Source organism: Carcharhinus amblyrhynchos, chromosome 35 (genome assembly GCF_965287045.1).
Source record: "Carcharhinus amblyrhynchos chromosome 35, sCarAmb.v2.hapA, whole genome shotgun sequence".
NCBI lineage: Eukaryota > Metazoa > Chordata > Chondrichthyes > Carcharhiniformes > Carcharhinidae > Carcharhinus > Carcharhinus amblyrhynchos.
Window position 1 is genome coordinate 8,187,825 of NC_137358.1, and position 22,791 is coordinate 8,210,615.

Below are 22,791 nucleotides of genomic sequence, written 5' to 3' on the forward strand. Positions count from 1 at the left end.
AAGGCAGGAATTGAACCTGGGCCCCTGGAGCTATGAGGCAGCAGTGCTGACCACTGTGCCACCGTGCAAGAAGATGATGGTATAAAGCCTTCTTGAACTGTGGCAATTGATTTCGTGAAAGTGCTCCCAGGGTGCTGTCAGGGAGAGAACCTTCATTTTCTTTGACCTAGTGACAATGAAGGAATGGTGATATATGTTGCAATATCTGTCTGCAAGGCACCACGGTGACACAGTGGTTAGCACTGCTGCCTCACAGCACCAGGGACCTGGGTCTGATTCTGGTTTTGGGTCACTATGTGGAGCTTGCACATTCTATTGCGTGCAGTTTTGGTCTCCTTTTCTAAGGAAGGATGTTCTTGTTCCCAAGGGAGTGCAGCAAAGGTTTACCAGGCTGATTCCAGGGATGGCGGGATTGAAGTATGAGGAGAGATTGACTAGGTTAGGATTGTTTCTGCTGGAGTTCAGATAAATGAGGAGGGGGGGATCTCATAGAGACTTATAAAATTTTAACAGGGCTAGACAGGACGGATGCGGGGAGGGTGTTCCCGATGGTGGAGGAATCCAGAACCAGGGGTCACAGTCTGAGGATTCGGGGTAGAGCATTTAGGATGGAGGTGAGGAGACATTTCTTCACCCAAAGAGTGGTGAGCCTGTGGAATTCATTACCACAGGAAGTAGCCAAAACATTGAATGTATTCAAGAGGCGGCTGGATATAGCACTTTAGGGTGAATGGGATCAAAAGTCATGGGGAGAAAGCAGGATTAGGCTATTGAGTTGGATAATCATCCATGATTGTGATAAATGGTGGAGGAGGCTCAAAGATCCAAATGGCCCCCTCATGCTTCTATCTTCTATGTTTGTGTTCTCCGTGTCTGGGTTTCCTCCGGGTGCTCCAGTTTCCTCCCACACTCTAGTAATGTGTGGGTTAGGTGGATTGGCCATGCTAAATTTCCCCCTGACATCAGGGGGACAAGCAGGGTAAAGACATGGGGTTACACGGATAAGGCCCGGGTTGGATTGTGGTTGACACAGGCTCGATGGGCCGAACTGACCTCCTTCTGCACCGTAGGGACTCTGTGATTCTATTCTATGATTCTAAGCCAGGAACGTGTGTGGTTGGGAGGCAGGTGTAGGTGCTGATGGTGTTCCTATTAACATGATGTCCTTCTAGCCGGTAAAGATTGTGTGTTTGGAAGCATATTAGCATTCAAATAGTACAATCTTTAAAATTCTACAGCCTTTATTTTATGCCTCATTGGAAGATAAAACATTAAAATAACTCAGCACTTCTCATTCAACAGCTCCCTTGAACATCAGCTAGATTACTTGCCTACGTCTTGGAGTAGATCTCTGAATCTTGATCCCAATTGAACGGTGGTATTTGACAATACGCTCAAAAGCTTTATAATCCCGGTGCGGTAGCACAGTGGTTAGCACTGCTGCTTCACAGCTCCAGGAACCTGGGTTCAATTCCTGGCTTCAGGTCCCTGTCTCTGCGGAGTTTGCACATTCTCCTCATGTCTGTGTGGGTTTCCTCCGGGTGCTTTGGTTTCCTCCCACAGTCCAAAGATGCGCAGGTTAGGTTGATAGGCCACGCTAAAGTTGCCCCTTAGTGTCCAGAGATGTGTAGATTAGCAGGTAAAATATGTAGGGGGAGGGTCTGGGTGAAATTATGGTCAGTGCAGACTCGAATGGCCTCTTTCTGCACAGAGATTCTATGATTTCTATCCTGCATTTGTTTTTTATTCATTTGTGGGACATGGGCTTCACTGGCTGGGTCAGCATTTATTGCCCATCCCGAGTTGCCCTTGGAGTGGGAGGTTTATGGGCCATTTCAGAGGTCAGTTCTGAGTCAAAAGAGAAAACGCTGGAAAATCTCAGCAGGCTTGGCAGCATCTGTGAGGAGCGAAAAGGAGCTGATGTTTTGAGTCCTGAATACCCTTTGTCAGAGCTAAAAGGCATAGAAGGTGGGAGATATTTACATTGCAGGGTGAGGGAATGAAAGATGAGTCATAGCCACAGAAACCAGGCTGCTAATGGCAATCCGTAGTGAGAATAGAAGGCTAGGCACATTACAGCCCCCAGGTCTGAACATCGAATTCGGATGATTAGCTATACCCCACTCCGATCTCTTTGGTTTCATTATTTAATTTTTAACTGTTCTCAACCTTTTTTTATCGTCTTCCTTTATTTCTCTTCCCCCCTCCATTCTTCCCCACTACCTTATCCCCCTTTCCTTAGCCTTTCTCCCCTTTTGCTTCTCCTTTCCCCTTTTTCTCAATTTTACCTCTCTCCCACCTATCTCGCCCCCTTTGTCACAGCTTACCCTCTGATTTCAGCTTCTCAGCTGGTTGGCCATTCACATCTATTCTCTCTATGGACAGCTATTAGCAGCCTTCCCCCTTGTCTTTGTGGCTATGACTCATCTTTCTTTCACTCCCCCTGCAGTATAAATATCTCTCACTTCCCATGCCTTTTATCTTTGACAAAGGGTCATCTGGATTCGAAATGTCAGCTCTTTTCTCTCCTTACAGATGCTGCCAGACCTGCTGAGATTTTCCAGCGTTTTCTCTTTTGGTTTCAGATTCCAGCACCTGGAGTAATTTGCTTTTATCCAGTTGAGAGTCAACCACAGTGCTGTGGCTCTGGGGTCACATGTAGGCCAGACCCAGCTAAGGATGGCAGATTTCCTTCCCTAAAGGAACCAGATGGGTTTTTTTGACAATTGGTTTCTTGGTCAACAGTAATTCCAGTTTTTTTTTATTGAATTCAAATTCCACCATCTGCCGTGGCAGGATTTGAACCCTGGTCCCAGAATATTAACTGAGTTTCTGGATTATAATACATGATAAGTAATGCATTGTTTGTTCTGCTATAATGCATGGATAACTCTCATTGTTTTATTATTGATTTATTATTAGAAGCCTTACATTTACACATGCAATGAAGATACTGTGAAAATCCCCTAGTCACCACACGCCTATTCCGGTACACTGAGGGAGAATTTAGCACAGCCAATGCACCTTACTGACACGACTTTTGGACCGTGGGAGGAAACCGTAGCAGCCAGAGGGAAGCCATGCAGACATGGGGAGAATGCGCAAACTCCACACAGCCGGAAATCAAACCCAGGTCCTTGGCGCTATGGGGCAGCAATGTGGACCACTGTGCCAGCATGCTGCCCATGACCAAATAACAAGGTTATATTTGTAGAACATCTGTGCTATTGCTTGAGACAGCGGCAAGGGTCAGGACAGGAATTTTTCCCCCTTTTGTCTCCCATGTGGGTGGCGGGGGGGGGGGGGTGGAGGTGGGTATCACTGGTAAGGGCATGCATGTTACCCATTCTGATGGCCCATGATTTGATTGGATCTGATTTGAGAGTTGCATATGGCAACAAGTGGAATAGATACAAGGCCAGGTGAGAATGTGTGTTCCTACGATCTTTCAGGCAAAAATGGCTGCTGTAGATATGAAGGTAGAGAGATCAATCGCTTGTGTTTTCACTGTGGCTTTGACAACTAAAATAGCCCAAGGTACCACCTCAAAGCAGCAAGAATCAGACAAAAAATTGACACTGAGCCACATCAACATATTTTAAGAAAGATCTCCAAAGATGTGTGGGTTAGGGTGGATTGGCCATAATAAATTGTCCCTTAGTTTCTAAAGATGTGCAGATTAGGTGGATTGGCCATGTTAAATTGCCCCTTACTGTCCAAAGATGTGCAGGTTAGGGTGGATTGGCCAGGTTAAATTGCCCCTTGGTGTCCAAAGATGTGCGGGTTAGGTGGATTGGCCATGCTAAATTTTCCCTTAGTGTCCAAAGATGTGCAGGTCAGATGGATTGGCTGTGCTACATTGCCCCTTAGTGTCCAAAGATATGTCGGTTAGGTGGATTGGCTGTGCTAAATTGCCCCTTAGTGTTAGGGGGTTAGCAGATAAATACATGGGGTTAGTGGGATAGGGTGGGATTGCATTGTTGGTGCTGGCTGGATGGGCTAATTAGCCTCCTTTTGCACTGTAGGGATTCTATGATTCTATGCCCTGGTTAGAAAGAAAGATTTTAAGGAGTGTCTCAAGGATAGAGAGGGAGGCAAAGAGAGAATGTGAAAACCCAGGGCCTTGTTAGCTGAAGGCATGGTGTCCAAAGGTTAAATGGTGAGAATGGTTAAGAGGTGCAGGAGACCAGAGTGGGGAGAGTGTAAAGATCCCAGAAGATTGTAGGTCTGGTGAATGTTACAGTGATAGGATGGGATGAGACCATGCAGTAATTTGAGCAGAAGGATGAGATTTAATCGCACTTCCACCACATGGACTGCAGTCATTCAAGATGGCTGCTCTCCACCACCTTCTCAAGGGGAAGTAGGGATGAGCAACAAATGCTGCCTAGCCAGAAACACTGACATTCCAATAAAGAATGGGAAAAGAAAGGATCTTTGAAGTGTTGTCAATATAATTATGTATATTTTGGCTTTGTTTTCATATTGAACACTGTGATTTGGGGCAGCACAGTGGCACAGCGTTTAGTACTGCTGCCTCACAACGGCAGGGATCCGGGGTTGCTTCCTGGCTTGGGCCATTGTCTACACCATGATATTTTGGACTGGCATGGTGGCACAGTGGTCAGCAGTGCTGCCTTACAGCTCCAGAAACCTAGGTTGATTCATGACTTTGATCACATAAGAACATAAGAAATAGGAGCAGGAGTAGGCCATCTGGCCCTTCGCGCCTGCCCGCCATTCTGTAAGATCATGGCTGATCTGTCGTGGCTCAGTTCCACATTCCCGCCCTCTCCCCATAACCCTTAATCCCCTCTCTTATCAAAAACCCATCAACCCGCTTCTTAAAAATATTTAGCGAGATAGCCTCCACCACTTCAACGGGCAGAGAATTTCAGAGATTCACCACCCTTTGAGTGAAGAAGTTCTTCCTCAACTCCGTTCTAAACTGCCCCCCCTTTATCTTGAGGCTGTGCCCCCTAGTCCTACTGTCCTTTCTGAGCGGGAAGAGTCTCTCCACCTCTATCCTATCCATCCCATTCTTCATCTTATACGTCTCAATGAGATCTCCCCTCATTCTTCTAAACTCTAACGAGTACAAGCCTATGTGGGTTTGCACATTCTCCCAGTATCTGTGTGGGTTTCCTCCAGGTGCTGCAGTTTCCTCCCACAGTCCAAAGATGTGCAGGTTAGATTGATTGGCCATGCTAAATTGATCCTAGTGTCCTGAAATGCATAGGTTAGAGAGATTAACAGGGTAAGTATGAGGAGTTATGGGAATAAGGCCTGGGTGGGATTGTTGTCAGTGCAGACTTGATGGGCTGAATGGCCTTCTCCTGCATTGTAGGGTTTCTGTGATGGTGGAATCTGGAACCAAAAGAGAAAATGCTGGGAGATGCTGTTGGACCTGCATTTTCTCTTTTGGTTCCAAGGTCCAAAGCTGGGAGAGGTGGGAGTACTGATTCAGAGCAACAGTGTAGAACAGAACTTCAGTCAAAGAAGTGTTTGAAGCCAAGCTCAGAAGGCACAGGGGTCATGGGTGAAGGGGACTTGCTCAGACTGCAAGGAGGATGGAGATGTAAAGTGGGGATTAGGAATTTTGAGATAGGCAGGGCCAGAGGTGGTATGACAGCAGTAGAATAAAATGGTTATGGATTTGAGGAGGGACGCCCAGCTTGTGGTTGGACAGTTCAGTAAAGCCCAACACCAATTATCCTGAAATAAAGATTTTTGACAGATTCATGACCAGGGGTTTTGACTCTGTACATCTGGGTGGTATTGCTCAGGGGGAGCTCTAAATAGTTAAAGGGGGAATTTCAAGGAAAGGGTCCTGCTTTCAGATTAGGAGCAGTAAACCGTTTAGCCCCTCGAGCTTTCTTCACCAGGGCTTATTAAGCCACTTTGTCAAATTGTAGGCTGCTTCAGAGACTGAACTACCCCCTCTCCCCCGCCCTCCAACCCCCATCCACCACCCTATCTCATAGAAGAATTATAAAATCCCTACAGTGCAGAAGGAGGTCATTTGGCCCATCGAGTCGGCACCAACCACAATCCTACTCTCATAGCCTCATGCATTTACCCTAGCTAGTTCCCCTGACACTAAGGGACAATTTTAGCATGGCCAATCCACTAACCTGCACATCTTTGGACTGTGGGAGGAAAGCGACACAGACACGGGGAGAACGTATAGACTCCAGTAGACAGTGATCCGAAGTGGGAATTGAACCCAGAACCCAGAGTCAACAGTGCTAACCACTATGCCCTTGTGCCACCATCAAGTTGAAGTGTATAAGAAACACAGCTAGTCATTCCCGAGATGGGGGAAGCTCTTTAGAAACAGACTAACAAACATTTCCTCTTGTGGGGCAGTCTCGAACGAGAGGTCACAGGTATAGGTTGAGAGGCAGTTGATTTAACACTGAGATGAAGGAGAACTACTCCTGGCAGAGGGTGGTGAATTTGTGGAACTCACTGCCCCATAGCAGTGGAGTCTGAATCATTGAATGGTTTCAAGAAGGAGATGGATATGTTTCTGATAGAAAATGGGTTTAAGGGATATGGGGAAGAGGTGGGGAGGTGGATTTGAGACCAGGAAGAGATCAGCCAAGATTTGATTGAATGGCGGAGCAGACTCAAATTTCTGCTCCTAATTCCTATGAATTCATAATATCTGCCACATCACAGGTGACCTCTGCATGAACTCACCAGTATTTAATTCACAGCAATTAGACTTCGTACTCTTAAGGGGGACATGCATCTATGATATGGCCAAAGAGTAACTCAAGTAGAGATGAGACTGTGGGCTTATGCCCCTTTGTCTGCTCCAGCCTCTTGAAGTGACTTTGGAGAGATACGGTCCCCCCGGAAGGGTAGGGGGTTTTAGTTCAGTTGGGCAGCATAGTCGCTGCAGGCTTGGCGGGCTGAAGGGCCTGTTCCTGTGCTGTAATTTTTTTGTTCTTTGTTCTTTGATTTGCAGTAATAGACCTAGTTTCATTTCTGTATTTCAACATTGTGGGTGGTACTGTGGTTAGTATTGCCACTTCACGACTTCAGGGCCCCGGTGGGGTGGGGCGTTGCAAGCAGTGGGAATGTGGGGTTACAATGAGATCAGCCATGATCTGACTGAATGGCGGAGGAGGCTCGAAGGGCTGAGTGGCCTATTCCTACTTTGTATGTTCATATGTAGGTAACTTTGAATTGGAAGGGTATATCTTCAGACCTTGCTGTGGAGACTTGCCTACACCATAGAAGTTGACATTTCAGTGCAGCACTGAGTGCGTTAAGTTTAAGTTTTAAGTTTATTTATCAGTAGGCTTATGTTAACACTGCAATGAAATTAATATGAAAATTCCCTAGTTGCCACACTCCAGTGCCTGTTAGGGTACACTGATGGAGAATTTAGCATGGCCAACTCTACCTAACCTGCATATCTTTGGACACTAAGGGGCAATTTATCATGACCAATCTACCTATACATCGTTGGACAGTTAGGGGCTGTTTACCATGTCGAATCACATCTTTGGTCGCTAATTTAACATGGCCAGTCTATCTAACCTACACATCTTTAGACTATCCCATAATGCTATGTTTTACATTCACCTGAGAGAAAAGATGGGCCTTGTAAACAACAACACTGCCCCTTCTTTGGCCATTCAAGCATGAACATAGAACAGTGATGGGCAATCTTGGCTAGTGAGTGGGCCCCAAGAGTGGCCCTCCTTCATCTCAGTGGGCCACAAGATTGAAATTGGACTTGTTCACTAACTGTGACCCAATGAATAAGATGAAGTACATTTAATACACGCATGCATTCTAGAAAATGCCTCGATAAAAACAAAATACTACGCATACCGAAATCTGAAACAAAATCAGGAAATGCTGGAAAATCTCAGCAGGCCTGACAGCATCTATAGAGAGAGAACAGGGCAAATGTTTGGAGTCTAGATGATCCAGACTTGAAGCATTAGCTCTATTCTTGCTCTCTACAGGAATTGGCACAGTGGTCAGCACTGCTGCCTCACAGCACCAGGGACCTGGTTTCAATTCCCAACTCGGGGGCCACTGTCTGTGCGGAGTCTGCATGTTCTCCCCATGTCTGCGTGGGTTTCTGCCGGGTGCCCTGGCCTCCTCCCACAGTCCGAAACTCATGCTGGTTACGTACACATGCCATGTTAAATTCTCTCTCTCACAGGCGCTGGAGTGTGGTGGCATCTAGGGGATTTTCACAGTAACTTCATTGCAGTGTTAGTGTAAGCCAACCTGTGACACTAATAAATAAACTTCAACATGAACAAGTGGAAAACGCCAATTTGTTCATATATTAATAGAACAGTCAAGTGAGAAAAGCAAAATAAATATTTAAGTTTGATTGGGTACAGAGGGAGTACACAGCTCTCAAGCCAAAGTTGTGGGCAATCAGTACACACCTCAGGTCACTATATAAAAAAGGATGGTGTGATAACCGCCAAGATTTGCATGGGAAATCACTATTGCTGCCTGAGGTAGTAGTAGAGGCGGGTACAATTTTTTCATTTAAATAGTATTTAGACAGTTACATAGGTAAGATGGGTATAGAGGGATATGGGCCAAATGTGGGCAATTGGGACTAGCTTAGGGGCTTAAAAAAAAGGGCGGCATGGACAAGTTGGGCTGAAGGGCCTGTTTCTATGCTGTGAATCTCTATGATCTCTCAGTTGGGCTCATTGAATACAAGCTCCCTGAGGATTGGCAAGTAGATAACCAGGTGGAGCTCGTACACCAAGCCCTGTATAAAGCAAGAGCCGGAGAGGGTCCAATAACCTTTTAGTCCCGTTTGGGACCTGTTGTGTTCACCACAGGCTTGTGGTTATTGTTTATTTTCATTTTTGCACTAAAAATGGTTCACAGCTGACTCCTGGAGTTATTATATTAAGGAAAACCAATGAAACACAGTAACTTTGTGCGTGGGCAACAATCAACAAAATGCCTCATGGGGCTGCATTCAGAACCCTGATAGGCCGCATATGGCCCCCAGGCAGCAGACTGTCCACCACTGACCTAGACTGAGTCAACAGGCTTAATTAACACTGGAGGGTGCTACTTCCAATTCTGTTCATTCCTCATTATGACACGTCCACCCTTGCCGGTAGGACTCACTAGATAGTCACAAAGACTGGGAACCTCGACAGATTTATCAGTTCAGAATCTGGGGCTCACTGTATTGCTTCAACTGTTGGTTATCTAGAGTCCTACAGCAAACAGACAGGCCCTTCAGCCCAAATCAGTCCATGCCGACCAAACAAGCCCATCTAAGCTGACCCCGTTTGCCTGCAATTTGGCCCATATCCCTCGAAACCTTTCCTATCCATGTACCTGTCCAAATGCCTTTTAAATGTTGTCAATGTCCTTGTCTCTACCACTTCCTCCGGCAGCACATTCCACCCACGTACCACCCTCTGTGTAAAAGAAGTTGCCCCATTTATTATTTCTTACCTTAAACTGATGCCCTCTAGTCCTCGATTCCTCAACCCTAGGAAAATAAAATCCCCAACCTTGGGAAAATAAAATCTCCATCCTTGGGTTAACTCTTAGATCTTAGTGTCTCAGAGTTTGCAAAGGGAATCACCAGTCATTCCTGATGACAGTCCACAGTAATTCCGGCTGAAATGTAATCAGAATATTGAGGGTCAGAATGTTCTTTTCATCGTAGTGTGGCCGAAAGCTGGAGTTCTGTGGAGAACAAACTCCTAAAATGGAGTCAGTTACTTGGAGGGTTGCTAAAGATCAAATAAGAAACAAAAGTTATTTTTATATAGGTTTTGCATTCATATCGGTGTCTTTCATGGCCTCAGAATGTTTCAAAAAGTTTTCAAGGCAATTAACTACTCTTGAAGTGAGTTGCAACACAAGAAGTGTGGCAGCCAAAGTGGCACAGTGGTCAGCACCACTATCTCGCAGCGCGAGGGACCTGGGTTCAATTCCTAGCTTGGGTCACTGTCAGTGTGGAGGATGCACGTTCTCCCCATGTCTGCGTGGGTTTCCTGTGGGTGCTCTGGTTTCCTTCCATAGTTCCAAAGGCATGCTGGTTGGGTGCATTGGCTGTGCTAAATTCTCCCTCAGTGTACTCGAACAGGTGCCGGCGTGTGGCGACTAGGGGGTTTTCACAGTAACTTCATTGCAGTGTTAATGTAAGCCTATTTGTGACTAATACATTTTAAAAAAATCTAAGTAGTGAGAGATTGCAGAGCTCTGAGATGCAGAGGGATCTGGGTGTCTTAGTGCATGAATCTCAAAAGCTTAGTACGCAGATACAGCAAGTGTCATAGAATCCCTACAACGCAGAAGGAGGCCATTTGGCCCATTGAGCCTGCACCGACACAAATCCCAACCAGGCCCTAGCCCTTTCAGGTAACCAAATTGCTATCTAAAGGACTCGCATTTCAACCATTATCTTGCAATTGTATCTTTCCCTATATATACAGTGTTTGTGAAACCTACCTCTCCACTCAGCTGATGAAGGAGCAGTGTTCCGACAGCTGGTGATTCCAGATAAACCTGTTGAACTTTAAGCTGGTGTTGTGAATCTTCTTACTGTATCTTTATAATCATAGAATTCCTACAGTGCAGGAAGAGGCCATTCGGCCCATCGATCCTGCACCAATTACAATGCCACCCAGGCCCTTTTCCCATAACCTCACATATTTACCCCGCTAATCCCCCAACACTAAGAGACAATTTAGCATGGCCAATCCACCCAACCTGCACATTTTTGAAGTATGGCGGAAACTGGAGCACCTGAAGGATGCCCATGCCGACATGGGGAGAATGTACAAACTCTACACAGATTCCCCTCCAACCCCATGAACTTCCAGATTTCTCCACTCCTCAATTCTGGCCTCTTGAACACCCCCAATTTTGATTGTCCCGCAATTGGTGACATTAATGGGCTGGGTGGTCCTGATTGCACCGAGACTGGAAATTCCCATCCCCAGCCAACAGACCCTTCAATGATCTGTCAATGTTTGTGTCCTGCTCACGGTAATTCCCATTGCCTTCAATTATTGATAGTGCTGAGGTCTGCAATTCCCTCCCTAAATCTCTCCTCCCTAAATCTCTCCTCCATCTCTTTCCTCCTTTAAGGCACCCCTTAAAACCTATCTCTGACATACCTTCAAATATGGTTCATTGTCCTACTTTGGTTTGAAGCGGACCAGTGACTCACCTTGGGATGGTTTATTATGTTAAAGGTGCTATATAAATGCAAGTTTTGTAGAATGGAACCTGATTCAACAACCGGCATGGGCTTCACTGTGGCACAATGGTTAGCATGGCTGCCTCAGGGAGCTGGGTTCGATTCCAACCTTGGGTGACTGTGTGGAATGTGCACATTCTCCCAGTGTCTGCATGGGTTTCCTCCAGGTGCTCCAGTTTCCTCCCACAGTCCAAAGATGTGTAGGTTAAGTGGATTGGCCATGCTAAATTGCCCCTTAGTGTCCAAAGATGTGTAGCTTAGACGGATTGGCCATGCTAAATTGCCCCTTAGTGTCAGGGGGATTAGCAGGGTGAATACATGGGGTTATGGTGATAGGACCTGGGTGGAATTGTTGTTGGTACAGGCTGAATGGCCTCTCTCTTCTATTCTAAAACCTTCTGAATCATAGGTAGGAGCGCTTTCATGGAGCCCCAGCAGCCAATAAGTTTTAGGTACGGTTGTTTTTGATTATTTTGCTTCTTGGCTGAAGGTTGACTTGGCGAAATTTTGTTGAAGCCACAGCCAGGAGATGGCGCCACCATCTTGCCCACAGTGTAGCCCCATCCCCTCTTCCTGGCAGCCATTTAAATCTCCATTCAGTTTGACTGATTCTCAATACCACCATAAAATGGGAACGTAAAATCCTGGCCCACGAATTTTAGACAGTTGGTTTAAGCTGATTTGATTTATTATTGTCACATGTATTGGGATACTTTGAAAAGTATTATTTCTGGTGTGCTATACAGACAAAGCATACCGTTCATAGAGTACATAGGTGAGAAGGAAAGGAGACAGTGCAGAATGTAGCGTTGCAGTTATAGATAGAATGTAGAGAAAGATCAGCTTAATATAAGATCGGTCCATTCAAAAGCCTGATGGCCGCAGGGAAGAAGCTGTTCTTGTATCGGTTGGTACGTGACCTCAGATTTTTGTATATTTTTCCCAATGGAAGAAGGTGGAAGAGAGAATGTCTGGGGTGCGTGGGTCCTTGATTATGCAGGCTGCTTTTCCGAGGCAGCGGGAAGTATAGACAGATTCAGTGGATGGGAGGCTGGTTTGCGTAACGGACTGGACTACGTTCACAACCCTTTGGAGTTTCTTGCAAAGGACACACAGGATTTCAAAGGGGGGCTCAAATGGGCCCAAATTCTCTTCAAAGCCTTGGGCCTCACTCGATCCAAGACCAGAAAATCCCATCCAAGCTCAACGGATTTTCCCGTTGTCCGCCCCTCGCCTGCTCTGATTCTGTGCCGGGTGGGGCGGTAAAATTCCGGTGTTAGTCTTTTTTGCTGATTGGTGGGGGGGACGTTACTGGGAGCAGGAAGCCAGGGGAGCAGTTTCCAAAATGCCGTATGTGGAGGAAATTTTGGTGGTAAATTGAATTTATTTCTGGAAGGATTCTGCCGATTGATTCGACTAAAATAGGCAGGGTTCGTGTAAACATACTTAATTAGCTGCTTTGCTGGATGTTCCTGTGGTGCTTAAGAACCATAGGAATAGGGAGAGGGTTCAGCTCCTCAAGCCTGTTCTGACATTCAGGCTGATCATGGCTGCCTGCACCTTGACTCGATTTGTGTGACATATCCAGACACTCTGACTTAACAAATATCTCTCAATCTCAGCCTTGAAATCTCCGATAATTCCCCCATCCACACTCCTCTGGGGGAGAGAATGTTCCAAATTTCCTCTTGTGAGAAAGTATTTGCTCATTCTTTATTCATTCATTTCCAGGAAGTGGGCATCGCTGGCTACGCCCAGTATTTATTGTCCATCCTTGACTGGCCTGTCATAGGATCCCTACAGTGCAGAAGGAGGCCATTTGGCCCATTGAGTCTGAACTGGCTCTTCGACAGAGCATCCTACCCAAGCCCTAACACCCTATAATCCCATATATTTATCCTATTAATTCCCCCAACCTACACATTGTGGGACACCAAGGGGCAATTTAGCATGGCCAATCCACCTAACCTGCACATCTTTGGATACTAAGGGGTAATTTAGCATGGCCAATTCACCTAACCTACACTTCTTTGGACTGTGGGTGAAACCGGAGCACCTGGAGGAAACCCACGCAGACATGGGGAGAACACGCAAACTCCACACAGACAGTAACCCAAGGCCGGACTTGAACTTAGGTCGCTGGCACCTTGTGCTATTTTATGAATACACCAGCCTTGGCCATCAAGGCCTGAGATGGGACTTGAACCCAGAGCTCCTGCCCCAGAGTGTGCCACAAGACCTCCACACAAAGGTCAGACTGTCCTGAATTCTGCGTAGGTTCTTCCAGACAAAGGAAATCAGCCAAATTGAGGAGACACTGCAGTCCAAATCAGACCGACATAATCATACAGTGAGAGGCCATTCAGTCCTAGCTTAAAGAACTATCCAGTTATTTCCATCCAAACTGTCCTTTCCTTCCAGGTGGAAGAGACGGTCAGTATGGCTCAATACAGTTGCCCTCTAGACAAGCGGTTAGTTTCATAATGTTCAACATTACCCAAAATGATCCATAATCAGGGACAGTACCCCTCATATTAACAGCCTCAGAGTCATTCAGAGTGCTGAAGGAAGCCGTTCAGCCCATTGAGTCCATGTGCCCTCTCTGTAGTGTTGTCAAGTCAGTTGCATCTCCCCTCCTGGTATTATAAGTTTACTTCTATTATTTTGGGCGGCATTGAAGTAAAAAGAGAATGTTAGTGGTGAGGTATTGAGGGCGTAATTTTCCCCACAGGAATCATAGCGGGCAGGACAGTACATTTGGTGGACAATGCAAAGGTTCATTGACCTCTGGGAATTCTTGTGTTGGGCGTGGCTGGAAAATCCCACCCTAATATTTTTAAGGCTGAACTAGGTGGACTTTTAGTTGGACAAAAGGGGTCAAAGATGGACAGGAGAGTGGAACTGAGATTAAGATGATAAGAACATAGGATCATAGAATCACAACAGTGCAGAAGGAGGCCATTCAGCCCATCAGGTCCACACCGACCTCAATCCCTCCCAGGCCCTGTTCCTGTCACCCTACATATTTCCCCTGCTAATCCCTCTGACATTAGGGTCAATTTAGCATGGCCAATCAACCCAATCTGCACATCTTTGGACTGCTGGAGGAAACTGGAGCACCCAGAACAAACCCATGCAGACTCGGGAGAACATGCAAACTCCAGACAGACAGTGATACAAGGCTGGAATTGAACCAGGTCATGGTGCTTTGAAGCAGCAGTGCTAACCAGTGCCGTCCCAACTATGGTGACAACTGGAACCAGGCGTGGGCCATCTGGCCCCTCGAGCTTGCTCTGCCACTCAGTAAGATCATGGACTCAATTCCACTTACCCGCCCGCTCACCATAACCCTTAATTCCTTTACTGTTCAAAAATGTATCTTGTCTTAAAAACATTCAACACCGCAGCCTCAACTGCTTCACTGGGCAAGGAATTTCACTGATTCACAAAAAGGTAAAGTATTTATTAGTCACAAGTAGGCTTACATTAACACTGCAATGAAATTATTGTGAAAATCCCGTAGTCACCACACTCTGGCACCTGTTTGGGTACACTGAGGGAGAATTTAGCATGGCCGATGCATCTAACCAGCATGTCTTTCGGATTGTGGGAGGAAACCAGACCATGCGGGAACACCCAAGCAGACACGGGGAGAATGTGCAAACTCCACACAGACAGTGACCCGAACTGGGAATCAAACCTGGGTTCCTGCTGCTGTGAGGCAGCAGTGCTAACTTGTGACCCATTATGACAACCCTTTGGGTGAAGAAGTTCCTCCTCAATCATGATCTTATTGAATAAAGGAGCAGACTTGAGGGGCCAAATGGCCTACTCCTGCTCCTACTCGTATATCTGTGTGTAAATTCCCCAGCGTTTTCTTGCTATTCCATTACAACATGCCCTTGGGTCCAACAGTATCCTTAGGCTGTTTGCAGATGTTTATTGCTGTGGGCACTAAATTATGAAATTTGCTCTGTAAACCTCTCCATCTCTCCACCAAGATTTTCTCCCTTAAAAACCACATTCACTGGCCACCTTCTTTCTCTCTTTATGTGGTTTGGTATTGACTGTTGTCTGATAGCTCTCCTGTGGGTGGGGCGGTTTGCTACGCTGAAGGCGCTACAGAAGTGCAAGTTGTTGTGTTCCCTCTGGAGCTGGACCGGGAGAACAGAAGGATGGCTTCAGAATCTCAGGATTATGCATTGTGACTGTAAAGCCCTGAGTGAAAGGGAGATTGGTGTGCTTAACATCTGAAAGAACTCACTGGGGACCTTTAAGTAAGAATCTACAGCTATCATCCAGGATGATCCAGCTGTGATGTGTCCCTGTTGGCTGTTCTTGTCCTGGCCAGATGTTTATTCATCTTAACAGATGATCAGGTCACAAGCTCATTACTGTTTATGGGAGCTTGTTGTGCACAATTGGCTGTCACTGCGACAGTGGCTACATTTCATAAGAACATAAGAACATAAGAAATAGGAGCAGGAGTAGGCCATCTAGCCCTTCGAGCCTGCCCCGCCATTCAATAAGATCATGGCTGATCTGTCGTGGCTCAGTTCCACTTTCCCGCCCTCTCCCCATAACCCTTAATCCCCTCTCTTATCAAGAACCCATCAACCCGCTTCTTAAAAATATTTAGCGAGGCAGCCTCCACCACTTCAACGGGCAGAGAATTCCAGAGATTCACCACCCTTTGAGTGAAGAAGTTCCTCCTCAACTCCGTTCTAAACCGCCTCCCCCTTATCTTGAGGCTGTGCCCCCTAGTCCTACTGTCTTTTTTGAGCGGGAAGAGTCTCTCCACCTCTATCCTATCCATCCCATTCATCATCTTATACGTCTCAATGAGATCTCCCCTCATTCTTCTAAATGGCCAATCCACCTAACCTGCACATCTTTGGAGTGTGGGAGGAAACTGGAGCGCACGATGAAACCCACGCAGACACGGGGAGAATGTACAAACTCCACACAGACAGTGACCCAAGCCCGGAACTGAATCCCGGTTCCTGGTGTTGTGAGGCATCAGCGCTAACTGCTGTGCCACCGTGTCATCCACTGTGCAAGCTACATGTTCTGTAGCAGTCTTTGCACACTTGAACCTTGTCACACCATGGTCGTAGATGTTGATTACAAAAATCACACCTCTGCCACATCCTGCCAGGAAACTCTCCCTCTCTTAATACCTGCTGTAGGGAGCATCAGAAGGATTTACAGATTAACAGTCAACATGTTTGACCACAAACACACCTTCTTTGGGCATCAAGTCCTGGGGAAGGGACTTGAAGCAGGATCAACTTTTATAGATGCACCATAGAAAACATTCTTCCTGGTTGTATCACAGCTTGGTATGGCTCCTGCTCTGCCTAAGACCACAAGGAACTACAAAATGTTGTGAATGTACCCCAATCCATCACGTAAACCAGCCACCCATCCATTGACTCTGTCTACACTTCCCTGTGATGATGGAAAAGCAGCCAGCATAATTATAAGGATCCCTACACACCCCGGGTATTCTCTCTTCCACCTTATTCCATCAGGAAAAAGATACAAAAATCTAAGGAAACGTACCAACTTGCTTAACAACAGCTTCTTCCCTGCTGCCTCAGACTTTTGAATGGTCTACCTTGCACTAAATTGATCTTTCTTTACACCCCACCTATGACTGTAACACTACACTCTGCGCTTTCTCATTTCTTTCTCTATGAATGGTATGCTTTGTATAGCACTTTTCACAGTGTACTAATAGAACAAAGATCAAAGAAAATTACAACATAGGAACAGGCCCTTCAGCCCTCTAAGCCTGCTTTAACCATACTGCCCGACTGAACTAAAACCCCCTACCCTTCTGAGGACCATATCCCTCTAATCCCATCCTATTCATGTATTTGTCAACACGGCCTTTAAAAGTCACTATTGTATCTGCTTCCACAACTTCCCTGGCAAAGAGTTCCAGGCACCCACCACCCTTTGTGTAAAAAACTTGCCTCGTACATCTCCTTTAAACCTTGGCCCTCACACCTTAAACCAATGCTCCTTTGTAATGAACTCTTCCACCCTAGAAAAAAGCTTTTGACTATCCACACTGTCCATGCCCCTCATAATCTTGTAGACTTCAATCAGGTCGCCCCTCAACCTCCATGTGTACACACACACACACACACTCTCATAGTTGTGCACACATTCACTCTCTCTCCCTCTGTCACTCTCACATGTATACACACTCGCTCACTCTCACACATTCCCTCTCTCACTATCACACACACACTCCCTTTCTCACTCCCATACACATACACTTACTCAATCTCTCACACTTGCCTGCCCCTGCCCCCCCCCCCCCCCCGCCTCCCTTCCCCCCACCCTGGGCTCCAGAGTGTCTCAGTCCTGGGCCTGGCAGCCTGCCTCTTCTCCCCGGAGCCCTGGCTACTTGTCCTCCTTGGGGGGCTTGGCAGAATCTCCACTCCAGAGTCCCTCTAGCTAACCTCTCTTCCCTTTATCTCCTTGTCCTGCGACCATCAATAATAATCTGGTTGGGCACAGAGATCCCCTCATACTGAAGATAAGTACTGTGTGGCATTGTGAGCCTTGGACTTGTTTTGATCAGGTTAAGTGTATCAGAGAGGAATTTCCTGCATTTACTTTCACTCTATATTGAACTGGGCTTCGATGTTTCCCAGGAGATGGCTCGGATTCTGGGCTAAGGGTATTTAAAGATGTTCCAAGCCGGGAATTGAACACAGGTCCCTGGCGCTGTGAGGCAGCAGTGCTAGCCACTGTGCTACCTACACAGTTTCAGTGAGGCAGCTGTGGGATAATTGACTTGCCCAGTCTCCCTCTACCCAACCCAGTGTCCCAGCTATCCCCCATTAACAATTTTTAAAGGTTCATTCATGGCTGGGCCAGCATTTATTGCCCAACCCTAGTAGCCCTTGTTCAGAGGGCAGTTGAGAGTCAACCATATTGCTGTGGCTCTGGAGTCACATGTAGGCCAGACCAGGTAAGGATGGCAGATTTCCTTCCCTAAAGGACATATTGACCCAGATGGGTTCTGACAATGGTTTCATAGTCATCAGTAGAATCTTAATTCCAGATATTTCTATTGAATTCAAGTTCCACCATCTGCCATGGCAGGATTCGAGCCCGGGGCCCCCAGAATATTAGCTGAGTTACTGGATTAATAGTCTAGCAAATAATACCACTAGGCCATCGCCTCCCCTTTGATAAGACCAAAAAAATTAGGCTAAACAGAACAATGAGAGGGAGTGACAGTCACGGATAGGGCCAATGTAACTTATCCCCTGTTTATTCATGCTCAAAGACAATTAATACCCATCACATGTCTCTCTTAACTGTAACAATGTAATTGACAAGATGTTTACAGGGAGAGTATATGTTGAGATACACAAATTCTTGCACTTAAGGTGGGAGATGTTGGATGGACCAGAACATCTTTGCCAGTCCGCCATTATTTGTTTGGTATTCTTAATATTCTCTGATTCAATTGCTAACTCTCAGTCATTCCCAGTGAAAAGGATGCTTTCCTGATCTTAACTTCTTACGGAATCACTGAATGCAGAAGGAGATCATTCAGCCCATCGTTTTTGCACTGGTTTACTAAATTCACTTAATGCCATTCCCCTGCAAGTTTCTCCTTTCCCTCTATAGGTCTAATTTCCTTTTGAATGCCTGGGGAGGCAGTGGCACAATGGAATTATCATGGGTCAGAAATCCAAAGGCCCAGGGTAATGCTTTGGGGCCCTGGGTTCAAATCCTGCCACAGCAGATGGTGAAATTTGAATTCAATAAAAAATATCTGGAATTAAGAATCCACTGATGACCATGAAACCATTGTCAAAGAAACCAACCTAGTTCACTAATGTCCTTTAGGAAAAGAAATCTTCCGTCTGAGTTTAGAAGGATGAGGGGAACTTATTGAAACTTACAGGATACTGCGAAGCCTGGATAGAGTGGGCATGGGGAGGATGTTTCCACCAGTAGGAAAAACTGGACCCAGAGGGCACAACCTCAGGCTAAAGGGACGATCCTTTAAAGCAGAGATGAGGAGGAGTTTCTTCAGCCAGAAAGTGGTGAATCTGTGGAACTCTTTGCCGCAGAAGGCTGTGGAGGCCAGGTCATTGAGTGTCTTTAAGACAGAGATAGATAGATATTTGATTAATAAGGGGATCAGGGAAAAGGCAGGAAAATGGGAAGAGAAAAATTTCAGCCATGATTGAATGGCAGAGCAGACTCGATGGGCTGAGTGGCCTAATTCTGCTCCTGTGGTCCTTACCTGGTCTGGCCTACACGTGACTACAGATCCACAACCTCTGAAATGGAGGGCAGTTAGGGATGGGCAATAAATGCTGGCCCGGCCAGCAACACCCACATCCCATAAAAATGAATAAATTAAAAAAAATCCTCAATTGAACCTGACTTCACCTCACTCTCTGGCAACTCAAAATCCAAACCACTCGATACTTGAAAACACTTTTCCTCATTTTTAACTTATTCCTCCTCATATCACACCATTCAATTACCAGAAACAGAGAGGGAATCTAATCATCACTCCTTGACATTCAATGGTATTACCATCGCTGAATCCCCCACTACCAACATCCTGGGTGTTAACATTGAATAAAAACTGAACTGGACTAGCCATTAAAACACCGTGAGGCTGGGAATCCAGCAGCGAGTAACTCACCTCCTGACTCCCCAAAGTCTGTCCACCAACTACAAGGCACAAGTCAGGAGCCTGGTGGGATACTCCCCACTTGCCTGAATGGGTGCAGCTCCAACAACACTCAAGAAGCTCAACGCCATCCAGGATAAAGCAGCCCTGCTTGATTGGCACCCCATCCACAAACATTCACTCCCTCCACCAGTGACGCTCTGTGGTAGCCATGTGTACCACCTACAAGATGCATTCCAGCAACTCACTAAGAGTCCTTAGACAGCACCTTCCAAACTCACACTCACACCATCTAGAAGGCAAGGGTGGCAGATGCATGGGAACACCACCATCTGCAAGTTCGCCCCAAGCCACACACCATCCTGACTTGGAAATATATCAGCCATTCCTTCACTGTTGCTGGGTCAAAATCCTAGAACTCCCCCCTCAACAGCACTGTGGGTAAACTACATGGACTGCAGCGGTTCAAGAAGGCAGCTCGCCACTGTCTTCTTAAGGGGCAATTAGGGATGGGCAATAAATATTGGCCCAGCCAGTGATGCCCACATCCTGTGAATGAACTTCAGAAAACAGCATGGCTTAGAAACTGGATTGTATCGGTAACTCTGGGTGAAATCTTTGCGCAAAGCAACCATTCAAACCAGGATGACTAATCCTGTCCCCTCGCTGTGAAAAATTTAAGGGGGACTAGAGCATGGGGAGTGCATCTGCAACAATTGCAGAGGGTGGATGGAGGGGTGTGAGTAAAGTCAGTGGGAAGGGGGTTGCTAGATTGGAAAGAGGGGTGAGAGGTGCTGCTGGGTTTGTGAGCGATCTCCAGACTCAAACCAGGTTTGTGCCAAGTCTGATGGATGGGCAGAAGCGATGGAAGAACCTGCCATGCCTGATTCATGTACCCATGTGGGCAGCACGGTGGCACAGTGGTTAGCACTGCTGCCTCACAGCACCAGGGACCCGGTTTCAATTCCAGGCTTGGGTCAATGTCTATGTGGAGCCTGCACATTCTCCCCGTGTCTGCGAGGGTTTCCTCCGGCTGCTCCGGTTTCCTCCTGTAGTCCAAAGATGTGTATGTTTGGTGCATTAACCATGCTAAATTCTCCCTCAGTGTACCTGAACAGGTGCTGGAGTGTGGCAACTCAAGATTTTCACAGTAACTTCATTTCAGTGTGAATGTAAGCCTACTTGTAACACTAAAAAACAAACTTTAAAATAAAACATACAGAGACAAAGCATGCTTTTGCAGAATAATAGAATCCCTACGGTGCAGAAGGGGGCCATTCAACCTATTGAGCCTACACGACCGCAATCTCACCCAGGCCCTATCCCCGTAACCCCACGTATTTACCCTGCTACTCCCCCTGGCACTAAGTGGCAATTTAGCATGGCCAATCAGCCTAACCTACGCATTTTCGGATAGTGGGAGGAAACCAGAGCACCCAGAGGAAACCCACGCAGACACGGGGAGAAGGTGTAAAACTCCACACAGGCAGTGACCCGAGCTGGAGATCAAACCCGGGTCGCTATCATTGTGAGGCAGCAGTGCTAACCACTCTGCCATTATGTTAATGGTCTGGCTCTCATTTGAAGATGTGTTTCCCACTTGCTTTGTATACCCCAGTGGAATAAATAGTTCTTATTCCCTTTATCACCCTACTGAATGTCTTTTATGAATTCAAGGACCTCGATTAGATCTCTTCAGACTTCTAACCTCAAGGAAATAGAAGCCAAGCCTCCTTGGGCAGCACAGTGACACAATAGTTAGCACAGCTGCCTCACAGCGCCAAGGATCTGGGTTTGATCCTGGCCCAAGCCGGGATCGAATCCCTTGGTGCGTTATGGATGAAAGGCCTAACACAGTGGCCTTTTCTCTTGAACCTCGTTGGAGGCTCCCCTAAAGTTTAGCGCATCCCTCAGCACATAGCTCTGGGTCTTAGATCAGCTGAGGTCATCTCTACGCAGGACGACCAGAACAGTAATTTCATTGCAGTGTTAATGTAAGCCTACTTGTGACACTAATAAATAAACTTAAGATGTGACAAACTTCAAAGAACAAGAGATGGGAGGGGAGGGAGTGGTTTTTGCATTAAGGCTATAAATTAACAGGATTAAAAACAAAGGCGTTTAAAATGGAGGAGAAATGTTACAATGTAAAGCTGTTGAACTCAATATTGACATCCCCGGTCATCTCTCTTGTTCATAAGGTTGTTACATCTTGTTCCAATCCCTCCCAGTTACAGTTTAATATCCACCACATTTCTCCTCTCTGTTGAAGGGTCATCCAGACTTGAAACATTGGCTCCATTCTCTCTCTCCACAGATGCTGTCAGACCTGCTAAGTTTCTTCAGCATTTTCTGTTTCTCTTTCAGATAAAGTAAAGTTTATTTATTAGTTTCACAAGTAAGGCTTATATTAACACTGCAATGAAGTTACTGTGAAATTCCCCAAGTCACCATAGTCCGGCGCCTGTTTGGGTCAATACATCCTAACTAATGTGTCTTTTGGACCGTGGGAGGAAACCGGAGCACCTGGAGGAAACCCACACAGACACAGGGGAGAAAATATGCAAACTCCACTCAGACAGTGACTCAGGAATCGAACCTGGGTCCCTGGCGCTGTGAGGCGGCAATGCTAACCACTGTGCCACCGTGCCGCCCCCAATTCAAGTTCCGCAGTTTTTCGCCTTTATCTTGAAACGTCAACTCTATTTCTTTCCCTCCAGATGCTGCCAGACCCATTGTGTTTTTCGAGCCTTCCCTGTTTTTGCTTCAGATTCCAGCATCAGATTCAGTATTTGGCTTATGAAAATTAGCTTCCTGTGTAAGGTTCTTGAAGTGGAGATGCTGGCGTTGGACTGGGGTAAACACAGTAAGAAGTCTC

The 22,791-nt window shown here is 46.3% G+C and overlaps 1 protein-coding gene across 3 annotated transcripts in view; it reads left to right on the forward strand.

The window, feature by feature from the left end:
* Positions 1-22,791, forward strand: part of LOC145361564 (paired box protein Pax-6-like) — a 68,597-nt gene that overhangs the window by 23,767 nt on the left and 22,039 nt on the right. The gene's annotated exons all lie outside the window — the stretch shown is intronic.